Genomic DNA, 15251 nt, shown 5'->3' on the forward strand with positions numbered 1-15251 from the left:
GTGTGTGTTCCATGTCTGTGTGTGTGTGCTTGTGTCAGAGGCGAAGACGCTCGAGAGAAACCAGTAGGCCTTCACCCAAAAAAACAAAGCTAGAAAAAGTTTGCAAAGGTTTTGCCTTTGTTATGTATTAAGTGTGTTTGAAGAGCAATGTGCACACACACGGCCAGACAAAAGACAACAGACATCAGGATCATCGTAAGATGAAAGAAGGACTTCAAAGGCATCAAATGGAGTGAAAGTGAAAAAGAAACCTCCCTCCAACAGCACACAGACCAGCAATTAGGCCTTCATATCACCCTGTTATCACACATGTGGACTGTAGGCCCGGGTAGTTAAACTGGTGTATGTTGTACTCATACGACAACGCAGCATTTACCCAATATATTATTTCATTTGGATGAAAACGGGGTGTTGTTTCACACAGATTTGAACTCTGCATGGAGAGAAAAAAAAGGATTGTAGAAGAAAACCATAGTCTCCTAACTCATTCTATTTGGGTAACTAAGTGGATACGAAACAAAACAGGGCATAGCAAAACAAGAAGTCAGATTGTTACTCCGTGTCCTGTTTAGGTACCCCCGGGCCAATCTGCACATTTTTATGTACTCATTGTATTGATTTGTTATTAATTCATTTCCAGTTGCAGCTGGTGAGGCGATGGCTGCAGATAACACGTAGCTCAGCCTTTGAGAGAGTCAAAAACAGAGGTGGGGAACTTTTGCGCTCTCTCAGACATTAGCCAGGCATTATGGGAAATTCTCCATGGTAGAAGGGACACACGCACACACTGTACTAAGGGTATGAAGACTTAGAACAATACCCTCTCGTAAGTGCTTGACACGTACTCTTTCTCTATACCTCGCGAGTGTTCAAAGCCAATCAAATGTGTATGAGTATGATACCATTTCTGCTTTTCAATCATCATCTGATATTTGTGCACAGAGTTTTGAATTACAAATACTTTTTTTCTGAACACCATGGGTTGATTGTAGTCCATGCTTCAGAATGTAAACCATGCTATTCCACAAAGGGAGACATTTGGCGTGTCCTTTGAAGTTGTGGAAAAACGTCATTTTGAAATGTCAAAAATGACAAAATACTACCTGTAAATGACTCTATATTTGTATCCGCATGCTAAATTGTCTTTTAATGAGGGGAACTCACCACAACTATCCTTCATACTGTGTTGTTAAATATCATGACAACACCAAAATACTGTCCAGGGGAGCTGTTAGTGGAGCGTGACAATTAATGTCACTGCATCTATCAACTCCATTTAAATAGGCTACAGCACACACAAACTTCCTCTCTATGGTTCCTCCATATGGGTGGCCGAAGAAACAACGTGGTGTTTGTAGTGAAAAATATGGAGGCCAATTTTCCTTCTGAATTACATGCCATTGTAGTTCCTTCCTTTTAGTTATTTCTGCCTGTGTTGAGGAGAGAGAGGGGACAGTGGAATGGATGGCAGCAGTGAGGTGACACTTTTTAACAAATAGGATATAGACACACCAGGGGCCTTTGTCATGCAGGTAATTTTATTCCCATGTATTTATTGATCCTGCTACCCCCATCTCCTCATTCTCACACTAGTATTGACAGGTGTGTCGCTATGGTAATTCACAGCGCTTGTGCTGGTTGGATTAATGCATAAAAGACAGACACACACACACACACGCTTGTTATGGGATAATATGATGAGCGTGGTAAGTAATGTATAATGGTAAGGGCCCGTGTCAAGTTCAACATAGAGTGCTTGGTTGAGGGAGGGCCTGAGGGGGTGTCACTGGAGAAGAGAAAGAAGAGAATGCAACGAGTTGTAATGAAATGTAATGTAAATTGATGTCCCGAGCTTAGAAAGGACAGATAAAAAGGAAAGAGCTGCTTGGAAATGCATTACGGGGGCCAACTGGCTCTTTGAGGAGACAGGACTTAACAGGGGCCTCTGTGGCTCTATTGGATTACAATGTTGGCTCAACATTCTGGTAACGTCTAATTAAATAGCCCAGTATTAGCTTCCACCACAGTTGGGAGTGTGAGAGAGGGGCACTATCTCATTCTGAAATGGATGAAAAAATAGATCCTCGCGGGTTAGCCTGTACTCTTGGTCTCTTATCCCCCCCCCCCGGCCTTGTACACACACACACACACACACACACACACACACACACACACACACACACACACACACACACACACACACACACACACACACACACACACACACACACACACACACACACACACACACACACACACACACACACACACACACACAGAAACACAAAGAGACAGACAAACAGACAAGCATGCATGTCTCAGACAGAGAAAGCTAAGCTCAAACTGGAGTATTTCTACGAGAACCCTATAAAACTGATTGTACATATGTTGCTTACATGAACACAGCCAATGTTTATTCAAAGGATTTGAGATTTGCCCTTGAAATTGACAAAACAATCAACAAATACTTTAGTCTGGTGGAAGGATATGTCAATCCAAAGCTTTTGTGAAAGTATGTGAAAGTTTTTTGAGTTCACCACCAGAACACTGGGTGGCACTGTGTGCAGCGGACAAACTTTTCTCAACTTGTCTTTTTTAATCAAAAGAATTCAAGGATGTGACACATGAAGGGGGAACTAATATCAAGTGAATGCAAAAACTACCTCAGACAAATTGTCTTGACTGTAGACTGTGTTCCTAAAGAGATCGTTGGTTAAAGAAATGAAATGAAAGATGACATATAATTCCCCAACTACGTGTAATTTTAACTAAACGTTTGAAATATTAACTGAACTGAGTGAGGTACATTCAACCCTCAACATCTTTGACCAAGAGGGCCAAGGCCGGCAGAATGTTGGGGGTTGAGACGAGTTGAAGCAGGGCAAGGGTGATAAGAGGTGAAAAGATAGTGGAGTGAGTTAGAGAAGGAGGGGGGAGAAATAGAGTAGGTGGATACACAGTTGAAGTCGGAAGTTTACATACACTTAGGTCAGAGTCAATAAAACTCATTTTTCAACCACTCCACACATTTCTTGTTAAAAAACGATAGTTTTGGCAAGTCGGTTAGGACAACTATGTGCATGACGCAAGTCATTTTTCCAACAATTGTTCACAGACAGATTATTTCACTTACAATTCACTGTATCACAATTCCAGGGGGTCAGAAGTTTACATACACTAAGTTGACTGTGCCTTTAAACAGATTGGAAAATTCCAGAAAATTATGTCATGGCTTTAGAAGCTTATGATAGGCTAATTGACACCATTTGAGTCAATTGAAGGTGTACCAGTGGATGTATTTCAAGGCCTACCTTCAAACTCAGTGCCTCTTTGCTTGACATCATGGGAAAATCAAAAGATTTTCACTCCCCAAAATAGATGGGATCATGAGGATGGAAAATCATGTGAATATATTGAAGCAGCATCTTAAGACATCAGTTAAAGCTTGGTTGCAAATTGGTCTTCCAAATGGACAATGACCCCAAGCATACTTGCAAAGTTGTGGAAAAATGGCTTAAGGACAGCAAAGTCAAAGTATTGGAGTGGCCATCACAAAGCCCTGAGCTCAATCCTATAGAGAATTTGTGGGCAGAACTGAAAAAGCGTGTGCGAGCAAGAAGCCTACAAACCTGACTCAGTTACACCAGCTCTGTCAGGAGGAATGTGCCAAAATTCACCCATCTTATTGTGGGAAGCTTGTGGAAGGCTACCCAAAATGTTTGACCCAAGGTCATTTAAAGGGAATGCTACCAAATACTAATTGAGTGTATGTAAAGTTCTGACTCACTGGAATGTGATGAAAGAAATAAAAGCTGACATAAATATTTCTCTCTAATATTATTCTGACATTTCACATTCTTAAAATAAAGTGGTGATCCTAACTGACCTAATACAGGGCATTTTTCCTCGGATAAAATATCAGGAATTGTGAAAAGCTGAGTTTAAATGTATTTTGCTAAGATGTATGTAAACTTCCGACTTCAACTGTCGGTGGCAAAGACACGAGAGGTGCAAAGAGGAAGCACTTTGTCATTTTGAAGAAAGTTTTTAATGACAGCTTGTTTTCTTAAGGAGTACAGCGACCCCTTTAAAAGGTCACACGTCCCCATGCAACACTGTCCGGACCAACAAGCTTATTAAATAAGCTCATATGTTGGGTTGTGATTAGGAAAGACAGTTAAACCTAGCTCATGAGACAATATAAGGTATATTCTTCAAGAATCAAATTATATATCTATCATAACACAAGGCGAGACCCAGATTCAGACACAGGAGGCAGATGGTTGAAGTTTAAGATGTTTGATAATCCAAAAAGGAGTAGGGAAGAGAATGGTTGTGGACAGGCAAAAGGTCAAAACCAGTTCAGAGTCCAGGAGGTACAGAGTGGCAGACAGGCTCGATGTAAGGCAGGCAGAATAGTCAGGCAGGCGGGTACAGAGACCAGAACAGGCAAGGGTCAAAACTGGGAAGACTAGAAAAAGGAGAATAGCAAAGGAAGGAGAGCGGGAAAAAACGCTGGTTGACTTGGAAACAGACAAGACGAACTGGCACAGAGAGACAGGAAACACAGGGATAAATGCATTGGGGGAAAACAAGCAACTCCTGGAGGGGGTGGAGACAATAACAAGGACAGGTGAAACTGATCAGGGTGTGACAATATCTGGGATATTCAACCAAGGGATCCATGGAGGTACTGCAGGGGCCCTTGAAAATATATAAAATAAAAACATTTTTTTAAATGAATATCGCTAGCAACAACAGACATTCTATAATTAATTGAAAAGTTAAAAAATGGCATGTATCAATCCCCTTTAAAGCACAACTTCATACCAAACAGTATGGTAGCACTTTACTCAAAGCAGGCATAATGCTTTATTACTTGTTATAAGCATGTATGAGCCTTTCTAAAGTCTTATTATAATAATTATAATATGTTAATCCTCGCTATGTATTACATTTCCAACCCAAAAGGCTTAAAGACAATTTCAAAATCTTTCAACTTGATATTCATCATCTCGAGCACCACCCCAACATCAACATACAGTGTGTGAAAATAGGACGTTTCTATGTTTTGTAGTAAAAAAAGGTAGAGAAAGATAAGTGTTTTCAATGACATCATCAACCAATTCGTAGGCAATTAGTAGGAAATGCCTACTCACAATTGATCAAAATCATACGATGCACACCGATGATGTCATTGGAAACACTTATCTTACTCTCTCTTTTTTACTATACAAAACATAGAAATGTGCCATTTTCACACATGTTGATGTTGGTGCTATGGATGATGTTGGTGCTATGGATGATGAATATGAAGTAGAAAAATGGTGAAGTTTCCCTTTAAGTTCCATCCCAGGTCAGGATCATTATGAGATGATAATAAGATATTAAAGGGGGTCAAATATTATACTATGACAAGCATTATACCTGTTGGCCTCAAGTGTTACTGATATACATACATTTGAATAGAATCCCAGTTTCATAAACATAAAACAATTCCACACAGAGGAGACTATGTACTCACACCAACTGAGATACACAACCCATAACACTCCCTTCCAAGCTATCTCTTTATACACAAGGCTGCACGGTGCAGTAAGTGTGTGTTCACCTCTGTGCTCCAACAAACAATGACAGTTCCTAATATATTTGAAGAACAAGCATTTTATTTCACCAGATGAAAAAAATCCTATGGGTGTATATCTGCTTTCTTTGGGTGACGCTCCTAACACTCTGCATACACAGTGATATTCCTAAATACTATTCATTAGAATATAATTGGAGAAGATATTTAATATCAACATGCTAGAGGAACTCCTGGGGAAGGTATTGTCCTATATAACCCCTCAATTGCCTTTATCACCAAAATGTGAATTGAAAAGTGCCACACAACCTGTAGCCCTGAGAGAGATGTACGGTGTGGTCAAAAAGAAGAGCGGACAGGAGCCAGAGGAGATTCCCCCACTGTAAAAGTTGATCCCTCCGGCGCCATTATATAAGCGTACATATGGGACGGTAAAAATGGAAGACGACACTTTAAATGACATTATTATAAAATGCAATACTCCTGGAATGATCCCTTTATCAAATTAGGCCCTATGATCCAAGATGAATTTCCTGCTTCCCTAATCCATCAAGGGGGGAATATTAAAAGATAGGGCTCAACTGGCATTAGAATCTCACTCAGTCTTGACTTTCATTATTCTGCATTAGGCCGCTGCTAGGGGAGAGCCTCTTAATGAGAATTACAATGATTCACTGGCCTCGGCTCCACTTCTGACAAGTAAAATATTAACTCCTCAGTCACAGCTGTCTGAATTAAAATACTTTGTAGGCGCGGACGCGCTAAATTAAATTGGCCTTTTATGTTCCTTACACGGTTGACCCCCGTGGGGGTGCAGCATAAGGGCCATCACCGCCACTAAGCTACACCACAAGAGGGAGAGATGAATCGCACCTTGACTGAGAAAACAGATACAGTCGCATACACATAGGCACCTACACACACACAGATTTATTTAGGCTACATACGTACACGCACGCACACACACGCACACACACACACACGCACACACACACGCACACACACACACACACACACACACACACACACACACACACACACACACACACACACACACACACACACACACACACACACACACACACACACACACACACACACACTACGCACACACACAATCTATCTATCTATCTATCTATCTATCTATCTATCTATCTATCTATCTATCTATCTATCTATCTATCTATCTATCTATCTATCTATCTATCTATCTATCTATCTATCTGTCTATCTATCTATCTGTCACCTTTTTCATTCTCGTTTTCTCACCGGAGGCAGTTTCTCAGCAGACATCCTTTATATGTTGTTTGTTTGATAGCCACTGTCTAGCATCGTCTGTGTTTGTTTGTTCGCGTTGCACTTTTCATTAACCACCGGGCCACATACACACAGCATGCCCCTTACCTGTTTCTGGATATACAGACTCAACATTCCACCACATTAACGAAACATAACAAGCCTTTTAAAGTCAGAGGAACTCAAGTAATCGGGACTTAGTATGCAAAAACCCAATCCAATTTACATCGACCTTTAAAAGTTTTATTTCAGTCAATTTGCACTCACTTAAGCCGGGGCCAGGGCTTGCACTGCAGCTCGGATCCGGCTGCCAAATTCCTCCGCCTGTGAATGGAACAGAGCCTACGCCGGAACCGGGGCCGTTCCACCCGCTCTCTCTGACTCCAAGGTCACGCAGCTGATGCTCTGATGGGGAGAGGAGCGGGGAGTTTTTCTCTCTGCCCGCAAGCCTGCGTCCCCAGCAGAGCTTTCGTTCCGCCCGTGTTGCCAGAGCACCCCTGAGTCCACCCTCTCTGTTTGAGTGCTTCACAAACAATCGATTTCAGGGGGGAGAGTGGAAAAAAACACAGTAGTGACCCTTGAGTCTGGAAATGTTACACTTTAAATCATTGGAATTTTAAAAAACAATACGCCCCGGGACATGTCACCTCTTCCCCTTTCAAAGTAAACCGAATGAATAAATAAATAGAGGAAGCTAATAAAGAAACAACCACAAAATCAAAACTAAATGGAGATTAATTCAGTGGGCATACAGGTCTCACTGTCAATTTGAGCTATTCTGATCCTGTGATTTGAAATTTGATGAGGGCCAGTGCTTCAACCGTAGCCTTACCAAGTCACCTTTAACCCCCATTGACCCCCCAGATACACCACTGTACTACAGGATGCATTTTGTTCCTTTTTGATGTTAACATTGTTCTGTCCAAAACCACCACGAAGAGGACTTTCTCATCTGGTCCAACTTGCAACCCTACTAACCCTCTGTACAAGATCTTCCTCTTCAGTCATTACCATAACACTGTGCACTCGAACACTGAGTATGATGGACAGTATGCTACCAGCTCCACAGCTTGCTATTGTAGCTAGTGTTACCGCTCTGAACCCTTGCCATGAAAACACATATTTCTCAATTTTTGGAAAATGTTGGTGATATGACATATTTCTAGATGTATCAATATGATTCACCAGAGGTTTTTCATTACATACAGATGTAAAATACGTTTCCATGCAAGTTTAGAACTCTGGATATTACAGTAAACCTATAATAAGATGTACAATTCAGTAATCATGTGAAAATACAAAATGCACATATACTGTACAGTGATTATCTGTCACACCCTGATCTATTTCACCTATCCTCGTTATTGTCTCCACCCCCTCCAGGTGTTGCTTGTTTCCCCCAGTGTATTTATCCCTGTGTTTCCTGTCTCTCTGTGCCAGTTCGTCTTGTATGTTTCCAAGTCAACCAGCGTTTTTTCCCGTTCTCCTGCCTTTGCTATTCTCCTTTTTCTAGTCCTCCTGGTTTTGATCCTTGCCTGTTCTGGACTCTATAAATGCCTGCCTGACCATTCTGCCTCCTTGACCTTGAGCCTGTCTGCCACTCTGTACCTCCTGGACTCTGAACTGGTTTTGACCTTTTGCCTGTCCACGACCATTCTCTTCCCTACTCCTTTTTGGATTATCAAACATCTTAAACTTCAACCATTCTGACTCCTGTGTCTGCATCTGGGTCTCACCTTGCGTCATGATATTTTTTCATTACATACAGATGTAAAATATATTTTCATGCTAGTTTAGAGGTCTGGATATTACAGAAAACCTATAATAAGATATAAAATCAGTTATCATGTGAAAATACAAAACACACATATACTGTACAGTGCATTCGGAAAGTATTCAGACCCCTTGACATTTTCCACATTTTGTCACGTTACAGCCTTATTATAAAATGGATTACATCATTTTTTTTGCCCCTCATCAATCTACACACAAACCCCACAATGATAAAGCAGAAACATTTTTTTTTTAAATGTGCAAATTTATAAAAAATAAAACACAGAAATATCACATACACATCAATATTCAGAGTCTTTACTCAGTACAGCAATTACAGCCTTGAATCTTCTTGGGTATGACACTACAAGCTTGGCAGACATGTATTTGAGGAGTTTCTCCCATTCTTCTCTGCAGATCCTCTCAAGCTCTGTCAGGTTGGATGGGGAGTGTTGCAGCACAGCTATTTTCAGGTCTCTCCAGAGATGTTTGATCAGGTTCAGCTCTGGCTGGGCCAATCAAGGACATACAGAGACTTGTCCCGAAGCCACTCCTGCGTTGTCTTGGCTGTGAACTTAGGGTCATTGTCCTGTTGGAAGGTAAATCTTCGCCCCAGTCTGAGGTCCTGAGCGCTCTGGAGCAGGCTTTGGTGCCAGGTTTCCTCCAGGCGTGATGCTTGGCATCGGGCCAAAGAGTTCCATCTTGGTTGCCTCAGACCAGATAATCTTGTTTTCCTTTTGGCAAACACCAAGCAGGCTGTCATATGCCTTTTACTGAGGAGTGGCTTCTGTCTGACCACTCTATCATAAAGGCCTGATTGGTGGAGTGCTGCAGAGATGATTGTCCTTCTTGAAGGTTCTCCCATCTCTACAGAGGAACTCTGGAGCTCTGTTAGAGCGACCGTCGGGTTCTTGGTCACCTCCCTGACCAAGGCCCTTCTCTCCCGATTGCTTAGTTTGGCCGGGCTGCCAGCTCTAGGAGGAGTCTTGGTGGTTCCAAACTTCTTCCATTTAAGAATGATGCACAGGCCACTGTGTTCTTGGGGACCTTCAATGCTGCAAAAAAATATTTGGTACCCTTCCCCAGATCTGTGCCTTGACACAATCCTGTCTCGGAGTTCTATGGACAATTCCTTCGAGCTCAAGGCTTGGTTTTTGCTGTCAACTGTGGGACCTTATATATACAGGTGTCTGCCTTTCCAAATCAGGTCCAATCGATTGAATTTACCACAGGTGGACTCCAATCAAGTTGTAGAAACATCTTAAGGATGATCAATGGAAACAGGATGCACCTGAGCTCCATTTCGGGGGTCTCATAGCATAGGGTCTGAATACTTTTCGTAAAGTAGGTATTTCTGGTTTTTCTAAAAATCTGTTTTTGCATTGTCATTATGGAACATTGTGTGTAAGTTGATGAGGAATAACAATTATTTGATCCGTTTTAGAATAAGGCTGTAACTGAACAAAATGTGGAAAATTCAAGGAGTCTGAATACTTTCCGAATGCACTGTATTATTCACATAATGTGTATGCTGTATAGAGGGTTATTGTCAATGTGAGGGCCCGTGGTGTGAACGGTACATTTAACGAAAACAATCAATGCTTGACCTCAGGATTACCATTAAGATTCTTAATTGGCACCGTCACGTAATTCTAAGCTGTTTGCCCATTGCATATTTGTCTGTACAACTGGCGGTAAGGTATTTACATCGAGGCATCATCACGCATCAGAATCAAAAGCCAACATGGTGTTGACCCTAACATTGTCTCAACGTTACGTTTAAACCCTCCTCAAGGTTTCATTATCAAATTATAATTAGCTTTAAATTAGAAAAAAAAACGTCCACACATTATGTCTACAGACTTAGCCAGCAGTCAATATGGAAATCGATAGGGCCCACTTCCCACCCATTGGCCTATAGCTGCATTGCTCCCGAGTAGAGTGGTCTAAGGCACTGCATCTCAGTGCCACAGACCACGTCACTACAGTCCCTGGTTCGAAAAGATTGAATCATATCCGGCCGTGATTGGGAGTCCCATAGGGCAGCGCACAATTGGCCCAGCGTTAGCCGGGGTAGGCCGTCATTGTAAATAAGAATTTCTTCATAAACTGACTTGCCTCGTTAAATAAAGGTTAAATTAAAAAATATATATAATAAACTGCCACCTACCCAACCCTATGTTGTTTTTCTATAGGACCACTGGTGCCTGGGCCATGCGCTGGAGCTAAACCTGATAGTGGAAATGTACCAATTGATGCCCATGTGATTTAAAAGACGCCTGTGTGCTCCAGCACCAGTCACTGTTTGAGCCTTAAATAAGCCTTGTGAATGACTAGTATCCTTACTGACTTAAAGACTCATTAATCAGTCCACTTCACATGTCGATAAATCCACTGGCTCCAATCAAACCACCATTAGAGTGAAGAGCATCCCGATTAACTAGATCTTTGTATCTTATTGAGTTAATCAAGGCGACACCCTTTTTACATCATATTGTCAGGGTTTTCACGGCAGGGGGGCTAGTTCCACGACAGGCTGCATGGGTGCGTCCCAATAATATCTCCTTTCTCCTGAAGTGTACATGGGTTCACCACTTCCCACAATTCTAAAAGCATTGCATTGGTGGAGGCATGGGCCTAGTGTGAGTTTCCACCATATTCTTTTTGTTTTACCAGTCATTTCCTTTCAAATCAGTGAAGTGAAGATAATTGGTACATGGGGACATTGCCCTTGTTAGAAATGCACTGCACAGACAAACTGTACTTGCTTGAATACTTCCTTTTCACTTTGTCACTTTGTCCTTCTCAGCACGGTTGCAGCAACTGGGGGAATGCGTAACCAAGCCAATCCTGTGGGCTTGAGTAGAGAGGACTGACTGACTGACTGATGTACAGACGGACAGATGGACAGACTAACGGACGGGCTGACGGAGAGAAAGAAGGCAGGACTTTGATTGACTGACACGTCCTCTCCGGGAGGGGTTTGGATGTAGCTCTGAGCATGTGGAGGTCTGCGGCCGCTGACAGCGGTCTTCAAAATGACAAAATCCATCCTTACATATTGATCAGTTGTTCTTCCATCTTTCAGCGGCCACCTCCAACTCTCTTCCCCTCCTGGCCGGCCGGTCCCTATTGATCCCTGCCCGTGATTGGTTGAGCAGTAATTTGAGACGGACATTGATGGATGGCTGCGAACTGTTTTTCTTCCCTCTCTTCCTCCTCTCCGGGGTGATGAAGTCATAATGCAAGTGACACTGCCAGACTGGGACCAACTGGAAAAGCAGTAACCTTTACAGCCAATAGAGGATGTCTTTTTCGCTCTTAAGGCTCTCGTCTCTGTCTGTTACACATGGCCTCTGGGCGTGTTGTGGATAGGTCTCGTAAATACTCTCGTACAGTTACAACAGAACAGAGAGACCTCAGTCACGGCAGCAGACAACAGCTGCTGAGATACAAGGACATCAGAGCCATGCCCAGCGATGACTAGGGCCAGGAGTTTATCCTGGTTGGGTCAGGTAGTCGGGAAACACTCCTAGCCCTACATAAATTACCTGCTAACTTAAACATGGAAAAGAAAAACAAACAAGTGTCATTCAGAGAATATAGGTTTTAAAAGGGACAAAGTCACAGAATTGGAATCTTGTAGGTGGTGAAACTGTCTCTAAGATGTAGGCCTATTTCTTTTGCATGATATAGATATATTTTTAAGGATTCTACTCAATTTCCATTCTGTCTCTCAATCTAAGGTGATAGAACTCCACCGTCTCCCAATGTGACCCCTTATGTGAGATACATATCCTACCCTTTATACCCCGTCTGATTGGCTCAAAACAATCTCTTCCTGCTGAAAACGTCTTTACAGGCAAACTAATATATTATTTTGGAAAACAGATCAGCATGGAAATGTTGCTGATACAACTGCAATCTGAAAATTAGTTTGGACTTTTTTTGTCCAAACTATGCAATATCTGTCCCTGGACAGTCTCTCCTAGATAGCAAACGTCCCTTTATAAATTCCTCCGTCTTACTCAGTCTGTGGATAATGCCGACAGTCCCCTTTAAGAGCTCCGTCTCAGTCTCTGTAATTGCGTGCGTATTGGATTTTAATAATGGTGTAGAATATTATCAGACAGTTAACAGCCTGATAAAGCGTACTGAGCTTGGACTGTTTGACATCTCCGTCTTTCAAAAGCTTTTAGTTTCCTCAATGCCATTACACGTGGAGGAGGGGAGAAACGGCGATGTTTAGAAACATCACTCCGTCCTTGTTTGTCTTTGTTCCACATAACAGTGGTTGGAGTACACTTGGATTGAGCAATCTGAACCATGTGAGGCAAAACGAGTCCCGGCTCTGCACTGCTGATTAGAGAGGTTTAGAATGAATTATACCGCAAGGCTCACACACGCAAGCAAACACACACACACGCGCGCGCGCGCGCGCACACACACACGCACATACATTATTTACACAAATGTAGGCCTACTTATGTCCTACCCAGTGCAGGGGGGTTGCAGACTGGAATTGGTGGCAGTAGGAGATGGATGGTGCATGTGGGAGGCTGAAATGTAGCTGGGCTCACTGGAGGAGTACTTAAAGTATCTGCTCTTGAATTAAGTTCACATGGAGGACTGCCACATGGGCGGCACTCCTATTTCTACTTTACAGGACATTAGTGCAACTTTCATAAAGGGTCTGGTAATTTTACATAACTTCCCACTAGTCCGCAATTACGTTTTGTCAAAGTCTACCTGGACAATAACGTCATACCCCTGATGTTCCCTCATAGGCCTTATAAGTCCGACATGATTTTGATTCCCTTTTAGTCCATTGCATTTGTGTTTTATTGCTTCTATGAACAATACGAGTGATTACAGAAAGAATACTTCTCAGCTGTAAGAATTGCCTTTCCCAATAGTTAAACATTGGCCATTTTGATTAATATTTCCTATTTGATAAGTGGTGTCTTGAGCCGGTTAGCCTACTTTTTCGACAGCAGTGACTTTGGTTCTGAGGCGCACACTGGCTTCCAGGGAGGGCTCGCGCGGGAGTAATTTCAGGGGCTTGCAAGCGGACAGTATCTCCACTGGGAGAGCTGGCAATCATGGGGGAAACAATGTTTACATCGATCAGCTGTCATGAAGATTTATGGCTTCATTTTGCTGTAATGGAGAATTAGTGGGTAGATTATCAGGGACTCAACACTGCCGCTTGTTACCCGTGTCCAGGCCGGCAATTTGTCCCCCCGAAGCAGCCAAACACTTGTGACAGCACCAGCACTTGCCCTAATTCTATCAAGAGAAAATGTTGGAATTAATTTGATACAAGAACATTTAAATATGTTCAGCAAACAGTAGCCAGGGACCAAAGAACAGGGGAAAGACAGAGCGTCTGATTTATTGTGCTGGGCAAGATATCGATCCTCGTTCGATCCTGCCTGGCGTTGAGGGTTTAACGTGTAATAATTTCCAATTTAAAGCTCCTTCTCAAGATCACCCCTTTAAAGAGAGAGCAGGCCGGTGATCCGCAGCTGATTAAGGAGCCTGTTGCTAAGGCTTTGTCAGAAGCCCTGTTTGAATGTAGATGTGGGGTTATCTGTGCCGGCATCTCCAATGCGCCTGACACAGCATGGCTGCCTGCTAGACCATGTAATAAGACACGTGTAGGAAATAAACCCAGGTAACCCGTCCGTACGCAGTAATTACACAGGATCACAGGGGCTAAATGCAAACCAGCATGGGGGGGGGGGACGACGACAACAAGCCATCATGCACAAATGTGCACCTGCCCATGTTTAGACCTACCAGCCCATGTTTAGACCTACCAAATGTAAACAGGAAATAGCATAGGAGGCTTACCCAGGCATCCTCTTTTATCCAGGACCTATAATAAGCAGCAATCTGCAACAATGCTATCTAAGAATTAGGATGCTGCCAACAACAATGCCATGAAGATGATGATGATGATGACGATGGTGATGACAACAATAATGATGATGTAGTCAAAAGAAAAATACAGAGCAAAATGCAGCCAGGAATTATGTTGTTCATTCAATATAACGGCTATTCAACAATGGTGCCAAATTCTGTTAGTTACTGTATCTATTGATGCTGAGAGAAATTTTGGTTAATAATCGGCCTCTGGTAAAGCTGTTTGTCTGTGGGTGTGTAACCATGCTGGTTTAGATCCACGATCATTACCCTCTGCTCCTGCGGCCTGCACAGCACAGCACACTGACCTACCCATCAAGCTGTCAGCAGGCTGCTAAGGGTTCAGGAGTAGAGAAGACACAATACCATCAGAGCTCTGGCTATGGCCCAAATGGCACCCCATTCCCTATGCAGTGCACTCGTTTTGACCAGGGCCCATTTGAGACACAGACCAAGCACTGTACTTGTGTCAGACCTGGAAAAATCACAGCTTTATTCCATCCTCTTTGGTCCAAAGTGGAAGAATCACTCTGAAGAAATCCAGCAGCATACCAACCTGCATCCCACTGCTGGCTTGCTCCTGATGCTAAGCAGGGTTGGTCCTGTTTGGTTCCTAGATGGGAGACCAGATGCTGCTGAAAGTGGTGTTGGAGGGCCAGTACGAGGCACT

Source organism: Oncorhynchus keta, chromosome 1 (genome assembly GCF_023373465.1).
Source record: "Oncorhynchus keta strain PuntledgeMale-10-30-2019 chromosome 1, Oket_V2, whole genome shotgun sequence".
Taxonomy (NCBI): Eukaryota; Metazoa; Chordata; class Actinopteri; order Salmoniformes; family Salmonidae; genus Oncorhynchus; species Oncorhynchus keta.